The 17,347-nt window shown below is 41.7% G+C and overlaps 1 protein-coding gene across 2 annotated transcripts in view; it reads right to left on the bottom strand.

Annotated features, from left to right (window-relative positions):
* LOC147736577 (zinc finger protein 692-like) overlaps positions 1-17,347 on the bottom strand; it is a 96,828-nt gene that overhangs the window by 64,231 nt on the left and 15,250 nt on the right. The gene's annotated exons all lie outside the window — the stretch shown is intronic.

The raw sequence follows: 17,347 nt of genomic DNA, 5'->3' as shown, positions 1-17,347 counted from the left end.
CAACTTACACCTCTATAAAGAGCATAAATGAAATAAAAAGTAAAGACGCCACACAGTCAGGGAACAACAGCATAAAAACAATAGAGCTGGAACTAGGGGGAAAAGACCAAAATCGAAAGCTAATACTGCTAAACGTATATGTTCACCCCTGGGAAAAAAAAGCCGGGATTAAACTACTAATTGCAGAAGTAACAAAGATACTGTCAGAGGAGTCAACAACCAACATCTTAGTAACAGGGGACTTTAATACGTACCTAGGCGGGCCCCAGCTAAGGGACTCATTCCTAGAAGAACATTTTAACATATGGGGAATCCCCCAACAGGTGGCCAGCAAATGGGGAAAACAAAGCAGATTGTCAAGAGAAAGCCTGAAAGATTTGGAACATCTTAACCTTGTAGCTCTAAACGGCCGCTTCATAAATGACATCCCATCGGCAGCCACTTTTCACAACACAATGGCAAGCTCCACAATAGACCTCACATTCTCATCTCTACAACTGTTTGGCAAAATTCGGGATTTTCGAATAGGAACAACCGCAGCCAGCGACCACCTACCGCAAGAGATCACTCTTGACACCTATGGGGCCGCGGCCACCTTACCAGTAGCCAATGTGGGATTATCATACTTGGTTATACAAAAAAGGATAAAATGCAAAACGCACAACTTAGAAGGCTTCGAAAAAGAAGCGAAAAAACTGTGGGAAAAAAGCAAAGAGTCCCGGACAGATAATCTAAGCCGATGGGAATCATTCACCAGCAGCCTTGGAACTGCCCAAACAAGCTCAAAAACAGCCTTTAAAAACTTGGAAAATCAAAACCAACCAAGCTCCAAGGAAGAGGAAGACAAGAAAATAAAACGGAACACCAATTTAAAGATTCACAAGAAAAACATCAACAAACTATTGAGGCAACTACACCGAGAAGGCCCGAACAAAGAAGTCCAAAAGGAACTGCAAAAACAAAAATCCATCAAGAAGAAATTAATCTGGAACCTGAAAAGGGAGGCAGAGGATGACCTATGGGCAAAGCTGCTCCATGATGCAAAAGGAATAAACACCCGTGGAAGATTCTGGAAGACAGTGAAAGACCTCCAGGATACCAGAAAACCCAGCATAAACTCACACATCACCGAAGAAGCCTGGTCTGAATTTCTATGGCTCCATTTCAATACAACAACAAATAACTCCGCCAAGAAGACATTAGAACTCAATAGAAAAAACTCAGACTGCATACAACAAACAGAGTCAACTTTAAAGTGCTTCTCAGAAAAACAAATCATAAGCAGGATAGCAAAAGGGAAGACAGAGGGGGCGCCAGGCCCCAACAGAATTCCTCCCATTTTGTACAAACGAAAACCGGAATATTGGGCAGCAGCCCTACTGCCACTATTCAAACAGATTTCTGAAACGGGAACGATTCCCGACTCATGGAAAGGCTCAATAATAGCTCCCATTCATAAGAAAGGCAGCAAAAATGAACCAAAAAATTACAGACTCGTTGCTCTAATTGACAATGAGGCCAAATACTATGCTGGCCTATTACTAGAGGAGCTCACAGAATGGGTAAATGAAAATGCAGTAATCCCCATCACCCAAACAGGCTTTCGGAAAAAACTAGGAACAATGACAAACATTATGGCCCTAACTCTGCTAATTGAATCCGCCAAACTCGCCAGTTCACCCCTCTATATATGCTTCATCGACTTCACCTCCGCTTTCGATAACATCAGCAGAAATTTACTATGGGAGAAGCTTGCCAACAGGAAAATGCTGACAACTTTACTATCACAACTGGTGATATTACACACGGACACATGGGTACAAATCAAGCTAGGCTCAGGAGACTGCCTGTCAAGAAAAGTACAGACGACCAAGGGCCTCAAACAAGGGTGCGTTCTAGCCCCGACCCTCTTCAATATTTTTATGTCGGATCTTTCTCCAATGCTAGACGAATGCAATCCTCACGCCCCAAAACTAGGAGGACTTACAGTCTCAAACCTGATGTACGCCGATGATATCGTGCTCATTAGCCGGACGCCGATAGGGCTACAACACCTAATCAACACAACATACACCCACGCAGCCACGAACGGCCTCAGCATAAACCTCTCCAAAACAAAAGCCATGAGAGTAAATGGGAAGCCGGCCACATCTAAATTTCTCTGGCAAATGGGAGGCCTAACAGTGGAAACCGTGGACGAGTACAAATACCTGGGTGTAATTGTTGACAGTAAAGGGACATTCCTCCCTCAGAAGGAAGCAATATCAAGGAGAGGTACCACAATATCAGCTGCACTGAGAAACCTTAAAAAGAAAGTATCTGGCCGCAGTTTCACTCCACTCCTACAAATAATCCAAGCAAAACTAACACCGGCTATTACCTATGGAAGTGAATGTCTCCGAGGAAGGGACGCACAGATACTGAACAAAACAACAGCCAGGGCAATGCGAATGTTATTCAATCTGCCCAAATACACTTCACAAGCACAGATAAGACTCGAATTTGGCCTGAGAAACCAAGTAACAGAAAGAATGGGGGTCTATGCCAAAAGTTGGCACAAAATACGAGGAGCCGATGCCTCATCCATGGATTATCATCTCTGGAACGAGCTATCAGGGAGAAACACGAGCGCTGCCGCAAATTACCTAAAGCACTCCATAGAAACTTTGGAGCTACAAGAAGCCTGGAAGAGCAACATCTCTCATAATTTGTTCAAACAACTAGCAAATAAATCTGTAAGGACCAAGTCTCTAATAGAGGACAAAGCTGCACTAACGAAAAGGGCACACGGCTGGATCGTCATCCAAAACTACACCAGCAGCTCATGCCAAAGCTACTTAGGAGCCGGTTTCACACGGTCTACAAAGGAGAAATTCATACAACTAAGGCTGGGCATCCTCCCATCTCAAATCCATCTTCCCCCGTGGAAACGGCCACAAATGCCACCAAGTTGCCGATTATGTGGGGACACAAAAGAGGATATCCTTCACTTAATATGCATCTGTAAAGGTCTGGACAAAGAGCGCCGACAACATCTAAAGCCAACCCTAAAGAAACTGGGAATAAGGACATGCCGGCAGGCAGTCAAAGCATGCTTTGATGGAAAAAACATCCAATTAGCAAGTCATCTGGTAAAATTCCTGGAAAAAGCTGGTAAGAAGCAGAATGACATAAGGGAGAGCCCGGAAGACACTAATCCACACAACATCTAACTCCGACTACTGTCCCATCAAGCCGCTACCACAAACTCAAGCCACAATTACCACGGATGGATTACGAACCCCAAAGAATCTGTAAAGGCTGCAGGGAGTCTGCGAGCTTGCCTTTTATTCTTTATTCTTTATTCTCTTCCAGTTTACAAAATGACTTAGTATTTAGATAACCGAAAGCCTAATCGTTTTCCAACATATATTTTTTTTTGCTCAAGTAAGCTCTTAGAACATTTTTAAAATTAATCTAACTGAAATGTTTGATAGTCATATTTTACTAGACAACAGTTTTATTTTAAGTTCATTCACATGTAAATATGCTGATTGCAATGGTTTTAATTAACTGAGCAATAAAATTATTCTATTGTAAAAAAAAAAAAAAAATCAGGCCTACCCTTTTGTCGTAACTTTTCATAATAAACAGATCACCCCTATAGCATTGATCAACAGCTTGTCACCATCGCCAACTCAGTCATACTTGTAAAGCATATTCTTTCCTACAAGACAGAAAGTGCAATATAAGCACTCTTTTTTCATCAGAAGCCCACACATTCCTCCCATCAAACCTGCACCCAGAGCCAAACTCCTCTCTCAATAGTCATTCATAAAATTACATTTATGTATAAATTGATAATTGGCAAAACAAAATGCAACACTTTCTGTATCAGCACATTATTTTCCCCTTGGCTTAGCCAACACCAAACGACTGGGCTACTGTTAGGCTGCGAGGTTCCCTGCAAGAAATGATTTGTCTACAAGCTTTAACACAGTGCAACAGCAAACCACCCTTAAAGGCCTAGTAGCTTAATCATATGATTTTTACAATAACTTAGTCAGGCCTATCACCTTTGGGTAACTTTTCATATTAAACAGACCAGGTCTGTTTTGCTCCTATTTAAATCTTTGTTTGCATCACACTTCTGAATTACAAAACACATTTCTTTCGTAATTCTTGATATATTTTTAAATACTGGTCCTATTCTTTTACAAGCTGTTTAAATGGTGTGTGTTAGGGAAAAAACTGACATATTACAGCCTTTTTTTCTCACAATGATTGTCAGACAGCTCAACTGGCAAAAACCGCCAACTGTAATAATAGAAAGAAAAGTAAACACCAATTTCAGGATAAGAAACAATTAGTAAAAAGACAAGCTGAAATTTCGCCTCTGACCTTGAACAGACAGCAAATGTGTCAAGAAAAAAACAAAATGTAAAGGTGTCTTTGTTGCTCATTCACTTTCTGAATGAACAGAACACCTGTTCCTTCCAGATTAAGTAGACTTGCCAGAATGGAATAGTAGGTGCCAAAATAACTCAACCTGATAAAATATGACGCAGAGTGGGTGAGTAGATTTTTCGCTGCCTGTGATTGCCGCTCTGAGGGAACTGCTTTCTACTTTGCTGAGCTGCCCTGCTGATCTCTGCCCCGCTGAGGACAAGGACTGGACCCACCTCACTTGAACATAGAGTAACTCCAAGGGCTTGCTGGCTTTTCCCCGGCTCTGAAGTCTCAGGAACATAAAAGAGGTCCTTAAACTCTGCCATCTGCGAGAGCTGCCATGTGGTGCCAATCCAGTTCTGGGCCCTTGAAATGTGATTTCTGCTGTCCAGAACTATCAAAATCAACACAGTGACGACTTTGTACCGATCGGAAATACATAACTCCGGTCTACTTATTTTACCCCTTTTGGACTTTATTTTCTCATTAAAACTTTTCTAAACCTGTATGAAGTGTTTTTGTGGTGTTTTCATTGTGCTAATGTGTGTGTGTGTGTTTCACAAATATTTTTTACATTGTCAATTTAGATAAGCCTGACTGTTCTGTGCCAAGCTACCAGAGGGTCAGCACAAGTCATCTTTGAATGTGTATCTAGCTTACCCCGACTAGGATTGTGGTCACTACTTGAACAGGGTGCATACCTCTGCCAACTAGAGACCCAATTTCTAACACAGGGTATTGATAATTTATCCTTAATTGCCTCTTACATATGCTTTTCTAAATAAATATGTTGGGCCAATTGAGTATATCGTAACTCTTCATAATAAATAGTGCCAGCCTATAGTCCTGCTCAATGGGTAGTCACCATCAACAACTCATCTTGCTGTATTGAGCATAGGCTTTCCAACAAAGTAAAAAATGCAATACCAGCACTGTTTCAGCCCAATCAGAAACTGTACTCAAGGGAATTAAAATTTGGGTGGAGCCAAAGTCCCTCTCCGTAGTTATAACATTTCAAATATGTCAAAATTACAGTTGGCAAAACATATACCCCTTCCCAAAACAAAATTTGCAAAGTGTCAATCTTCCACCCCTAAGTATTGTTACAGCGGTGTAACCAACATCGTAATCATGGCCTTGTAGTGTAGGTAATCTGCAAGATTTCCTGTAACTAAATACCTGTCTACAAGTTTTAACACAGTGTAATGGCAATTCACCCTTATTGACTTTGAAAAATGATTTATGTAAAAGTCAGGCCTACTGCCTTTGTCATAATTATAAACAAATCAGTCCTATAGACTTAATCAATAGTTTGCCACTATAACCAAGTCAGTCCTGCTGTGTTGAGCATACACTTTACCACAAGGCAAAAAGAAAAAGAAAAGCACTAATTTTCAGCCGATACCAAACAACGTATGTCCTGTAGAAATTGGTACTACGGCAAACCACCACTTAAGAGAAGCGAGAGTTCCTCATCTGTAGCACTCTTGAAAGCTCTTTTTTCTGCTAATCACATAGCTGCGCTGTCATGTCAGACTAAAGAAGAACAATTTGTATTAAATTGTAATTGCTTTTCTATAGCGCTTATTACCCCTGATGAGATTAAGTGCTTTACACTAATCTAGAAACCAAATCTGGTGGCTCATTCAGTGGTTATTGAGATTAACCTTCTACTCACAAGGAAACCATTCCATGCATTTAATCCAATTTCTTTGGGGTAAATTAAAAGGCATTAGAAGTGTTATTTATTCAGCGCTTACTACCCCAGATTAGGCACTGAAACACTTTACGCCGGGCAGCAAACTGCTCCAGAACTCAAGGTTAGTGGTTAATCTAGTGGTTATTGTAATAGAAACCATTCCGTGCACGCACTCCAGGTACTCTGTGGAGGACTAAGTGAAAGAGATCATTAGCAGGATGGGTATGTGAATTAATGCAAATGGATGGTGGGACAGTTGGAGATGCAGCAAGCAAACAAAGAGTGCAGATTGTGTAGCCATAATGAACTGGTTACTTGGGTAAAGGAAGAGAGTTACCAGTCATATGGGTGTCCTGGTGGGTTGTAAACACTCCATAGATGAGGTCATGGTTGAACCAAGAAAAGGAAAAAGGAACAACAACCACCTACCCCATATAGTGACATCTGCATATGCCAAGTGATGCAAGGTTATTCAAAATGTGTATTAAGAAAGAAATATAACAAATCACGTCTATATCTATTTTATCAATAATTTTTATTCAGCATTTTTTTTTCTCCTAACATTTTTCTCCTATCGTCCAGCCATATTCTTATGTTTTGTGGAAAATAGTGATTAAACAGCGTATTGCATGCTAATCTACCAAAATCCAATCTGACATAATTCTACGCGGCTAAACCAACCCTTCTCGACACAACTTAATAAAAATTCAACAATTTTACTGTTGTATTTTAAAATTATACAGTATCTTTTTTTCATAAACAATCAATATGTTCTAGTTTGTAACTTAGATCCATAAAAACTTTCAATAGAGAGGATAATAAACAATTCATATTAGAGAATCCTCTCAATTTCTATTGTGCTTGCTTTAGGTAGCGTAGTCTTCCAGTCCCCACTTTTGTTAACGTGGACAAGCGATATCACAGGATGGTAGTGGAGGTTTAAACAAGTCGCACCTCGAATTCTACCTGACAGTAAAAAAAAGATTTGCATTCCTTTTTATTTGAGATATGTGGAAATTACGGTGCCAATCAAGGTATCAAGGACATCCCACTTCAAGGATATCAATTCATCAGGTAAGAAATACCTAATGTAAAATGTCTTATATAATTATTATACCTCTGCACTCTACAGATTTTCTTTACGCTATTCGCAATTAGCTTTTACTGATCCAGACAAGTATCTCTGATGGTCACTTAATGGTTAGTCATATGATACCAGACCAGCATGTTTTTAAAAGAGCTTCATAGTTATTGTTCTAGAATCAAAAAGAGAACATCAAAAATGTTCAATATATTGTACTGTTTTGTTTAACATCCCTTCGGTTCAAAACATTCTGTGAAATCAATTATATTGAAAAAATAGGCATTATGCCAAGAGTTCAAAGTACAAGACTGTGCATAACGTATTGGCAGTGCATATAGTACATGGAATATTGGCAATACACCCGATGTTCACATTAAAATCACAGATTTTACTTAGTCTTTGAGCACGACAGAGCGACAAGAAAGTGGATCAGAAAAAGCGAATAGCGTAAAGAAAATCTGTAGAGTGCTGCGGTATAATAATTATATTATTATTACATGGCCCCAAAAAGATAAGAAACCTTTTACTTCATAAGGAAAGCAAGAGAAAAGTATACGTCATAACCACGGCTGCCTGGCGAGCGCATGTTCTGTGACACGGCCGGGTTGGGTTTTGAGGCTTACTGTGATATCTCTCGCTAGAAGGCCTCTTTAATACATAACAACGCAGCAACGTCTTCAGTCTCTGCCCCAACATAGTTTACTTAAAATAAGCAAATATTTTTATTGCATCGTCCAAGATGGAGCGAGCACCATCTGAAAGAATTTTCTCGAAAGCGCAGCGCAAAGTGTGCGTCTATAACTATGTGCTCGTGACAGTGTGTGTACACACTGTCGATAAGGTTAGCTCGTTCTTTGGAGGACATAAATTCCACAGAGTGTATGTAAATAGTGCACCGATTTGTGTGAAGACACTGGAGGGGACAGAGCTGTGCAGTCGAGGGAATAAAAGCGCCCAGGGGTCCACTGATGGCATGCATATAGCTCCCAATAACATTATTCCATGCATTCTTCACACGTCTGATAAATAGTTTGTAGTAATGTACACACATCCACAGAAGAGAGATCACATCTCAGAATAATTCGATAATATACTACCTGGGAGGAGCTTGCAGTCGGAAAAGTCAACGATTTTACTGCCATGCTCAAACTGCGTCCACAAACCGCCACCGCCCCCCCTACCGCGAGCCTATACCACCCCTCACATGCTAGCATCGCGGGAGGCTCTCCAGCAAGCAACACTTGTCAGAGTGTTTGTTTTCGGGACATGTGCCAGAAATGGCGCCGCAGAGCACAACAGATAAACAGCCGGCACTTTTCTAATGTCGCAGGGCTTCATCGGGTAAAAGGTGCCAATCATTGGTCAACAAAACAGGCTCGCGCATGCAAGAGGCTGCACTGCGCACGTGCTCGCCTCATGCATTTTTATACAACTTTTATATATGACTGAAACTTTCAGTATCCAGAGAATTACTCTACTACCTCGACACATAATAAATGTACAAAACATTTAATATCAACCTTTTTAGATGTTTCTGGTGTCAAGTAGCTGAATGGCGAATGCTTGTTCCTGTAGGTGCTTATGCATCCCAATAATGTTTGTGCGTATTGTAGCAGCATGGTGCAGCTGAGGTATACCATCACAACAGCACTGAAGCAAGACAACAGCTAAAATAAAACATCAATGCAATAGGTCTCGCCTTTGATTAAGTTAAAGCCATTTGCTTTGCTATACCATACCATTAGCAAAACAAATGGCTTTAACTTAATCAAAGGCGAGACCTATTGCATTTTCAATGCTTGTTCTTTCTGTGACTGAAGTTAGAGGATTTTGTAAAGTGAACTGTGACAATTGAACTGTGCAAAGCATGTGAAATGAAAGACTGCAGGTTGTCAGGCTTTTTTCTAACACTGAAATAGTTAAATGAATTGTTCAAACTGTTAAAATATATTTCACTAGTTATGGAGGCAATTATTATTATTTTTTATTCTGTGGTGAAAATGTTTTTTATAGGATTTAAATAAATTAGAGAACTTTTTTAGGTGATGTGCAAATTTTAAATATTTTTGCTGAAACCCAATTTCCAAACATTGTTTATGCGCTATTTTCAGTAAAACTACATATTAGTGGGAAAGTTATGTGGCCATTACAATAGAAAATATGCGATCTGTAAATGACAGTGCACTACTGTATCATGCTTTAGTAATATATTTATGTTAAGTGAGTTTTTAAACTTGAACTGTGCATTATTAGTGCTCCTGCACAGATGACAATGCTATTAGGGGGCTCGATTTTTGTTATACATGGAGCAAACATTTAGTCTAGTAAATAAAGAGAGTATTTTTGTACAGCAGAAATAATGGACTAGTATATTTGAAGGTGCTCTCTTATGTGATAATAACGAAAAAGGCGGCTCCATAAGACAAAGTATTTGCCTAGGATGACACAATTTCAGACCAGTTCACGGGGTCAAGTACATGACAGTTAGGTTGAGTAGATTCTTGCAAGCCTAAATAGCAACCAACCATATCTGGAGAAAAAGAACAATATAAGGCGGCTTTTGTACCAAAATTACATAGCTACTATGTTCCATGGCCCTAGTCGCCCATGGCACGATGAGTCTGGTGCCACAGTGAGAACGACACAGAGGAGGGAGTGCTGACCTGCATGAGCTGGGGACTTTACCTTGGAGACAGTACCTGGAGAGCCACAAATTTCCGCTCAGCCCCGGGTAGCAAGCGGGATGTTGCTTTGAGGTGGCCTTGGAGAGCCGGCTGTGACTGGGGTGTGTGTGGGCCCTTCCTCGGACGTGGATTGACAGCGGGCTGCTCGGACCTCTTGGGTGTACAGCCTAAGACACATAGCCTCCTGGAGGGCCCTGTGGTGTACAAGCTTGGTGGCGCTTGCCCTGGGGGGGTAGAGAGGGGGGGGGCATATCTTCCTTGCTATCCCGGACTCAGAGGTGTGCTGCTGGTGTGGCTCAACCGCAAAGTGAAAATGGGCATGGACAGGGTGACAAGTGAGGCCCAGCAAACAAAGCCACCAGTTTACGGCCTATGGGCCGGAGGGGGAACAGTCAGGTGAGACAGGAGAGGGCCTGCAGGTGTCCCAAGGCCCTACAGGGGGTCAGATTCTGGCAGCTATCAAGGCTTCCAGCACAAATGTTAAGGCAAAGATCAACTTAATCTCCCCCGATGTAAACTTCCTTAGGGCAGACCTACATAAATTCGCAGAAAGATCTAAGAAGGAGCAACAGGTCGCCCAACTACAGGAGGGGCTGTCCTCCCTCAAAGCCACGGTGGCCACTCTCACGGCACAGATGCAAAGGCTGAAAACACATATTGAGGATGCAGAAGGTAGATCCAGGAGATGGACATTTGCCTTTGAGAAGGTAGAGGGCACACCATCTTAATTATTCCTGGAGCAGTGGATGAAAGAGAAAATCCCAAAGGCTGCCCTGTCACCGGTCTTTTTAATGGAAAGGGCACATCAGTCCCTAGCACCTCCCACTCCCCCAGGGAACCACAAGGGACCATCATTGCAAAGATACCCCACTATAGGGACAGGGTTGCCATCCTCCAGACAGTTTAATGGCAGTGGGATCCGTTTTTTAACAGCCATGTGATTCGAATATTTCCAGACTAAACAAAACACATCCAACAACAGAGGCAGACTTTTTGGGGGAGGGGCGGGTTGAAGCAGAAACTTAAGGCTATGCATATGCTGCTCTACCCAAAGTTAAAGGTGCTCCAGGAGGGGCGTTCTTCATGATGCCAGAAGATTTATGGGACTGGCTGGAGGTCCATGGAGAGGTCGTACCCCCGGCCCAAGATAAATTCAGCTTGGTTGCAGGGAGAGCGCCGCAAATGGACAGAAAAGAGACCGACACTCGATGAGAATGATGTCGAACAACCGGGTGGTGCTGCCTCAAGATAGAACACGGGACATGGAAAGCCAGAGGCTGAAATGGAGAAAGCTAGGGCCCTAGTGGAGCCAGTTAAATCAGTTGAAAGTGACTCAGTTGTGGTGGAAAGTACGCTGACTTTGAGGCTAAGGAGCCATCAACTTAATAGACTGTAGACAATTGTGTGTATGGAACTACCCGTTGGCCGGCCTACCTGGACCGGGGCAAGGTGCCCTTGGTGGGACTGCTAGACTCGAAAACCTGGCATGGGATGACACAATGAGGAGTGGAGGCGTTGATGGGACTTGCTGAAACCGCTATAACGATAAATATGCATCCTATGCAGTAGTGGAGATCTTAGTGGCTGCACTACGAGCCGCTTGGGTAGGGGAATGCGGGCCAAGTCAGAAGCCAGCGGACTCCCACCTACCTTCCCATCCATCTACCTACACACTTAGGCCTGTTCTTTTTTACGTTGGGGGATTGTTCCTCTCTTTTTTCTAAGTCTCACTTCACAGGAGTTAGAGTAATAGCTGTGTAGTTTGGGGATTTTGAGGGTGGGCAACCAACCTCTTTTGTCTCACTAACTAGTAGTTGTCAAGCTGAGGATGATAGGAGAAAGCTCTCCTACTGGCGCTCTGAGGCTTAAGACCATGATATATTGTAATGAGCAACTGGAACTCTACTACTCCATGGTGGAACAAGCTCTTCGCCTGCAAAATATTTAAGGCCCCTTGCAGCCTTACTTACTCCCGCATGAGGTGTCACACTAATACACACTGTTAGATCGATGTATAGACTATGTGGGCGAGAACATTTTCTCTGCGCTTAACAATGATCGAATGGACTATTGCAATTACAAGCCTGTATCCCTTGGTTTGCCATGCTGATACATAGCTGTAATTTGGATGTATGTTGCAACCTACTGTGTATTTCAGGTGGTGCAGGGGCAGGTATCAGCTGAGCTCCATGTTAAAGTCCATGAGGGGTGATGCGTAGTTGCCGGAGATCCATGCTACCACTGAACTGTCTTATATCATGTATGTGCATATTATGCACTCTTGCCGATTGTTTTTTGTTTAGGATGCAAAATCCAATTTTTTTAAAAGCCAAGTTTAGGCATTTGAAGAGCGTGCGTGAGAGAAGGTCATGCATGGAGTGGATCCCAAAGACACTTCAGAAAAAACACTGAAGCAGTGGTACATTTTTGAGCGCACATTGCATAATAAAGGAGAAAATATGGCATAAAATGGGTAAAATAATATCTCACTACCTAATCAGCACCTGGACACAAGTAATTTAGATAAAATAACAACCAGGCAGTATAGCCCCTTCCGTGCGGCCGCGATTTTCCCCGTGTGCGGCGCCGGCCGAACACGGGCGGGCCATGACGAACCCCAGCCGTCATCAGCACACGAGCACCGTAGTGCATGACGGCTGGGGTTCGTCACCAGCATGGAAGGGGTTAGGCTAGATTGATTGTGCCAGATCATAATGGTCCGTTTTAATGACGGGTATAAGAAGGAACTTGTGTATTCATCTAATATATCACCATTTTCAATAGTGCCAAGATGTAGCAGCCATCTGCAGCTCAGATAACCTTTATATGTCCATCATGTTATGCCTAGCTGTGAATGCACTTGAGAAAATATGTGTACCATCTGTGTGCACTTGAAATGGATGTAGCTCATTTAAAACCGTTCCAAAATATGAAGCCAAAATAAATAACGAGAATCAAAATATACTGTTATAGTAAAAAAAAAAACACCTTAATGAATACAGTGCTAAGGGCATCTGAAATACTATGCCTTCAGTAGCAGTAATGCCCAAAGTAATAATGCATTACAGAATAACAGCCCTCACAATACCAGTGCTATGTAATGGGACAAGGTTACTTAAAATACTGGGCCCACAGTAAGCCATGGTACTTGGCCTCAGAATGTGTCATGGTAGAATAAAGCCCTCATCCAAGGTATCTACAGACACTTGAGTGGCAGCATTTGTAACCCACATCTCAACAGGAAATCATTGCTACCTGCAAGAATTAACAGTAAAATCAAAGGAGTATTAGAAGAGTTTTCCTTGGCCAATATTTGCATTGGTGGCGTATGATATGCTGGTCCTTGCTTCTGCAATAAAAGAAACCTGTCAAATCTCTTGATTCAGAATGATACCCAGCCAGACTCCCAGCGATCATCGTAATACCCAACTGCATGCAGTGAGCTGCTCTAAACACCAAGACACTCTCAGGTCTCAATGCAAGTGAAGACCAAGGGCCACTCAAACCGCTCTTAAATGTCCAGTCGCTGAGAGGGTTATCCCTGGTAATAGCTAGACAAGCTCAGCCTCTGATCTTGATTATAGACATGGTCACATAGAACTCTTTACAGGACCTATGCTCACTCACAGGTTCACTGTCCCATAACAGACAAAACACAGTTCAGCTCACGATAACACATGGATTTTTAAAATACCCATTGTCATTCAATGCTCTTCTCTTGAAAATACACAGATTCATTCACAAATCCTGTTTTAATATTACCTACACTTTCTTTGAGATATTGTTACCACTCAGAACCTTGTTGTTGAAATTACCCAGATCTGTCACTCGGTGGCAAAGTCTTGATAATACCCATGTTCACCTAAATAGTTGTCCTTCCTGATGACCGCAATCTCACTGTTCGCTCTGCTGTTGGCAATACCCAGTGCCACTCAGAGTTCTGCTATTGCCTTCACTCACTCAAAGCTTCATTTGTAATAGTACCACAAGTAGCAAATCTTCTATCCCTAGTGTTTATCAAAGGGGGTAACCAACACCAAAACTGATGGGGTAAATCTGTGAGCTTTCATAGAGCAAACCAGCAGACTTTGACACAATAAAAAAACAATAAACCCTTACGGTTTCTTGGCTTTAACATTATGTGTGGCATCATAAGCAAATCAGGGCTACTGCCTTAGTCATAATTATTCATAATCATCATCAATTTAACTTTATTTCGGTTTGTTTAAGAACCATAAAAGTACATCAAGTAGAAAAATACATTTACAATAGTAAAATAATACACAGTTGAATCTCATTTTGAATTTTTGCAATAAAAGCAGTTAGCATGTGGTTTATAGGGTGATGAAAAAAACACTAAAGCAAGAAAATACATTGATTAAATATTCAGAACACAGTGGAAGCATAGTATTACTGAATTAGAGTAGCTTGGTACTACCGAATCAATCTCCGTCTAATTAACCACATTGAAAACAAGAATTTAGCAATAGCAGTAACTATTAGTGTATTAGTATCAGTTTTTAAAATTCTAAAAAACTCTACATGATTCCCGACTCCTAGGTTCACACATAGCTGTATAATCCATTTTTTCCTGGTGACAGAATAAGCAGGACAAAACAAGATCACATGGATTAGGGATTCATTTGGATCATTGCAACCTGGGCAGGGGCGAACTGGACCCGCTTTCCATTTATCAGTGTAAGAGTGGAGGGGTAGTGTGCCATATCTAAACTGTAGATACAGTTTTTTTGCTAAAACAGGTTCTATGCTGTCTAATTCCTTCTCAAAGCTGTAGGCATTTTTAAAATCCAGAAAGCTGTCAGTGAGACTAGAAGACCTGGCTGATCGAAGGACCTCTTCTAAGTTATAATATTTTATAGACTCAGCCAGGGTTTTCTTTGAGATAGATTTGCATGTGTCCTCCGGGTTGGACCAGAGGTTCTCCATGCCAACCCTAGACGCCTGCTCCCTTATAAAGGATAACCACTTTATCCTCCCTACACCCGGGCGTGCCATCACAATCTTCAATTCTTCTCTATAGCACTCAAGCTCCGGGACGCTCCACAATCTGCGCCAATAAAGGAGCGGGCGTGAGGCAATAGTTTCTGCAATGGGCCTCAAGTTTAAATCCAACCTTAAAGGAACTAGAGGAGTGTTTTTTGGTAAGGAGAGCAGATGTCTAATAAAATTATTCTCTGTTATGCTAATCTCACTCGCTGGACAGTGGCCCCAGAGTTCAGCCCCGTAAAGGGTGGCTGATCTGTTTTGGACTTTATATATTTCCAGTGGAACACTGACTACTTTATGGACACTAGACTTCTGCACCTTGAGGATCCCACCCATAGACTGAGAAAGGGTTAAATTAGCCTTAGTCATTTGGGTTACCCAACTCATTTTATCATTTAAGGTCAGACCTAAGTAAGTGAAATTATTTACCCTTTCCAGGGGTCGTCCATCCATTAACGGGCGTGGACAATTTATTGCATTGGCATTGAACACCATATACTTTGTTTTGTCTATGTTAATCACCAAATTCCTGTTCCTACAGAATTTGGTGAATTGGTCTAACACCCGCTGCATCCCCATAGGTGTTTTAGAGAGCAGCAGGGTGTCATCCGCAAACATAAGTGCAGGGAATTTGCCACCAGCTAGGTTAGGGGCGTCAATGTTATGAACACTATTTAGGTCATCGACAAGGCCATTTAAAAAAAGGGAAAATAAAGTAGGGGCAAGTACGCATCCCTGCCTAACTCCCTTCTCAATAGGAAAAGCTCTCGTCAGCTGGCCATATTTGCCATAACGTACCTTTGCATAGGTTCCTTCGTGGAGTCTTTTAAGTTGATGACATAAGTAGGGTGGGATGCCCATTGTTGTTAATATACTCCACAGTTGGTTCCTGTCCACCATGTCAAATGCGGATTTGAGGTCCACAAATGTCAGGTAAAGACTACCCCCATCCATAACCACATGCTTCCAGTATAATACCTGGAGCCGTAGTAGTTGGTCGATGGTGGATGTTTTGGCACGGAACCCTGCTTGCAGGTGGGAGAGGATGTTGTTCTCACTAATCCAATCTTGCAAGCGTTGCAAAAGTAGTTTGGCGTAGATTTTTTGGGTGACATCAATAAGACTGATTGGCCTATAATTTGATGGGTCCAACGGTGATCCCTTTTTATAAATCGGGATGATTTCGGCCCCCAACCAGGTATTTGGGATCTCTTGACAGTCAAGGATAGCATTAAATATGACGGTCAGGTAGGGGACCCAGATCTTCGGCTCTTCTCTAAAAAGATCACCAGGGATCTTGTCCAACCCTGGGGCCTTGTTACATTTTAATGCTTGGACTGCAAGTGTGACTTCCGACATGGTAAAGGATGGTGAAGGACGTCCATTTCATAATAGTCACATCAGACCTGTGGCGTCAGGCTTACGTTTTTCCAGTGCAGCAATGGGAAATGGCTGTTATTGTTGACTTGCCGTCACAGCTGACTCGGGCATATTGTATTCAGCGTTTGCTTTCCCACAAGGCAACTATCAGGGTCACAGTCAGAAAATTACAAAAGTATACCAAACTACAGTAGGTAAAGCAACAAAATACTATCTCTCCTAAGACACCCTAACCAGGATTCTCACAGTACAAATCTTCTATAGCCACGGTTTGTTGGGAGTTGGAAATGAGGATAGGGGGCGGTAACAATAACAAAACCCTTACCTCCTATGGTAATCTGTGAGATTCAATGTATCAATAAGCCTATCTGTTGGGTTTAATTCAGAGTATTAACAATCAACCCCGACTGCCTATTGACTTTAACATATGCTTTTCAAGATACACGCCAAGCCAAATTAATTTATAGTAACTTTTGGTGAGAAACAAGTAAGCCTAGAATCTTTATCATTGGCTTGTCGCTATAACTAAGTCAGACTTAGTGTTATGGAAAAAAGCTTTCCCACAAGTCATCAGATATACTGCAACAACATTATAAATATGTACAAAATTAGTTGTCAACTCCTGACTAGTCTTATGTATAAAAATGTCGGGCTCTAAACAGAGTTTTTTTCCAATTATCTGTTTTATGGTTACAGAGCAAGGTACATATCAGGGGACATAACCGATCTCAATAGTGCTGAACTTATTGCTCATGCTTGGATGAACTGCTGAGTTGGTCTTGTCAAGATCAGAACCCAACCACCTACAGGACAGTAGCATACCACAGCAGTGAACATATAAATCACTTTGTTTTTTTAATAGGACTTGGCTAACATATTTATCATTCCAGGCACACAATTTAGTTTAGTAGACAGGGAATATTTAATAGTGAGAAATATGTTCATGCAATATTGTATTCCACCAACTAAGTAACCTTCATTTGTAAATACTACAGTGATTTTACACCTTGCTAATAGCTTGTACAGATATTTTTGCACAGCTACTAACACGTAAGAGCAAAAATC

The sequence above is a fragment of the Lissotriton vulgaris genome, chromosome 1_2 (assembly GCF_964263255.1).
Source record: "Lissotriton vulgaris chromosome 1_2, aLisVul1.2, whole genome shotgun sequence".
In the NCBI taxonomy this organism is placed as follows: domain Eukaryota; kingdom Metazoa; phylum Chordata; class Amphibia; order Caudata; family Salamandridae; genus Lissotriton; species Lissotriton vulgaris.
The sequence above is the reverse complement of the archived record's forward strand: the minus strand, read 5'-3'. Positions and strand labels throughout refer to the sequence as shown.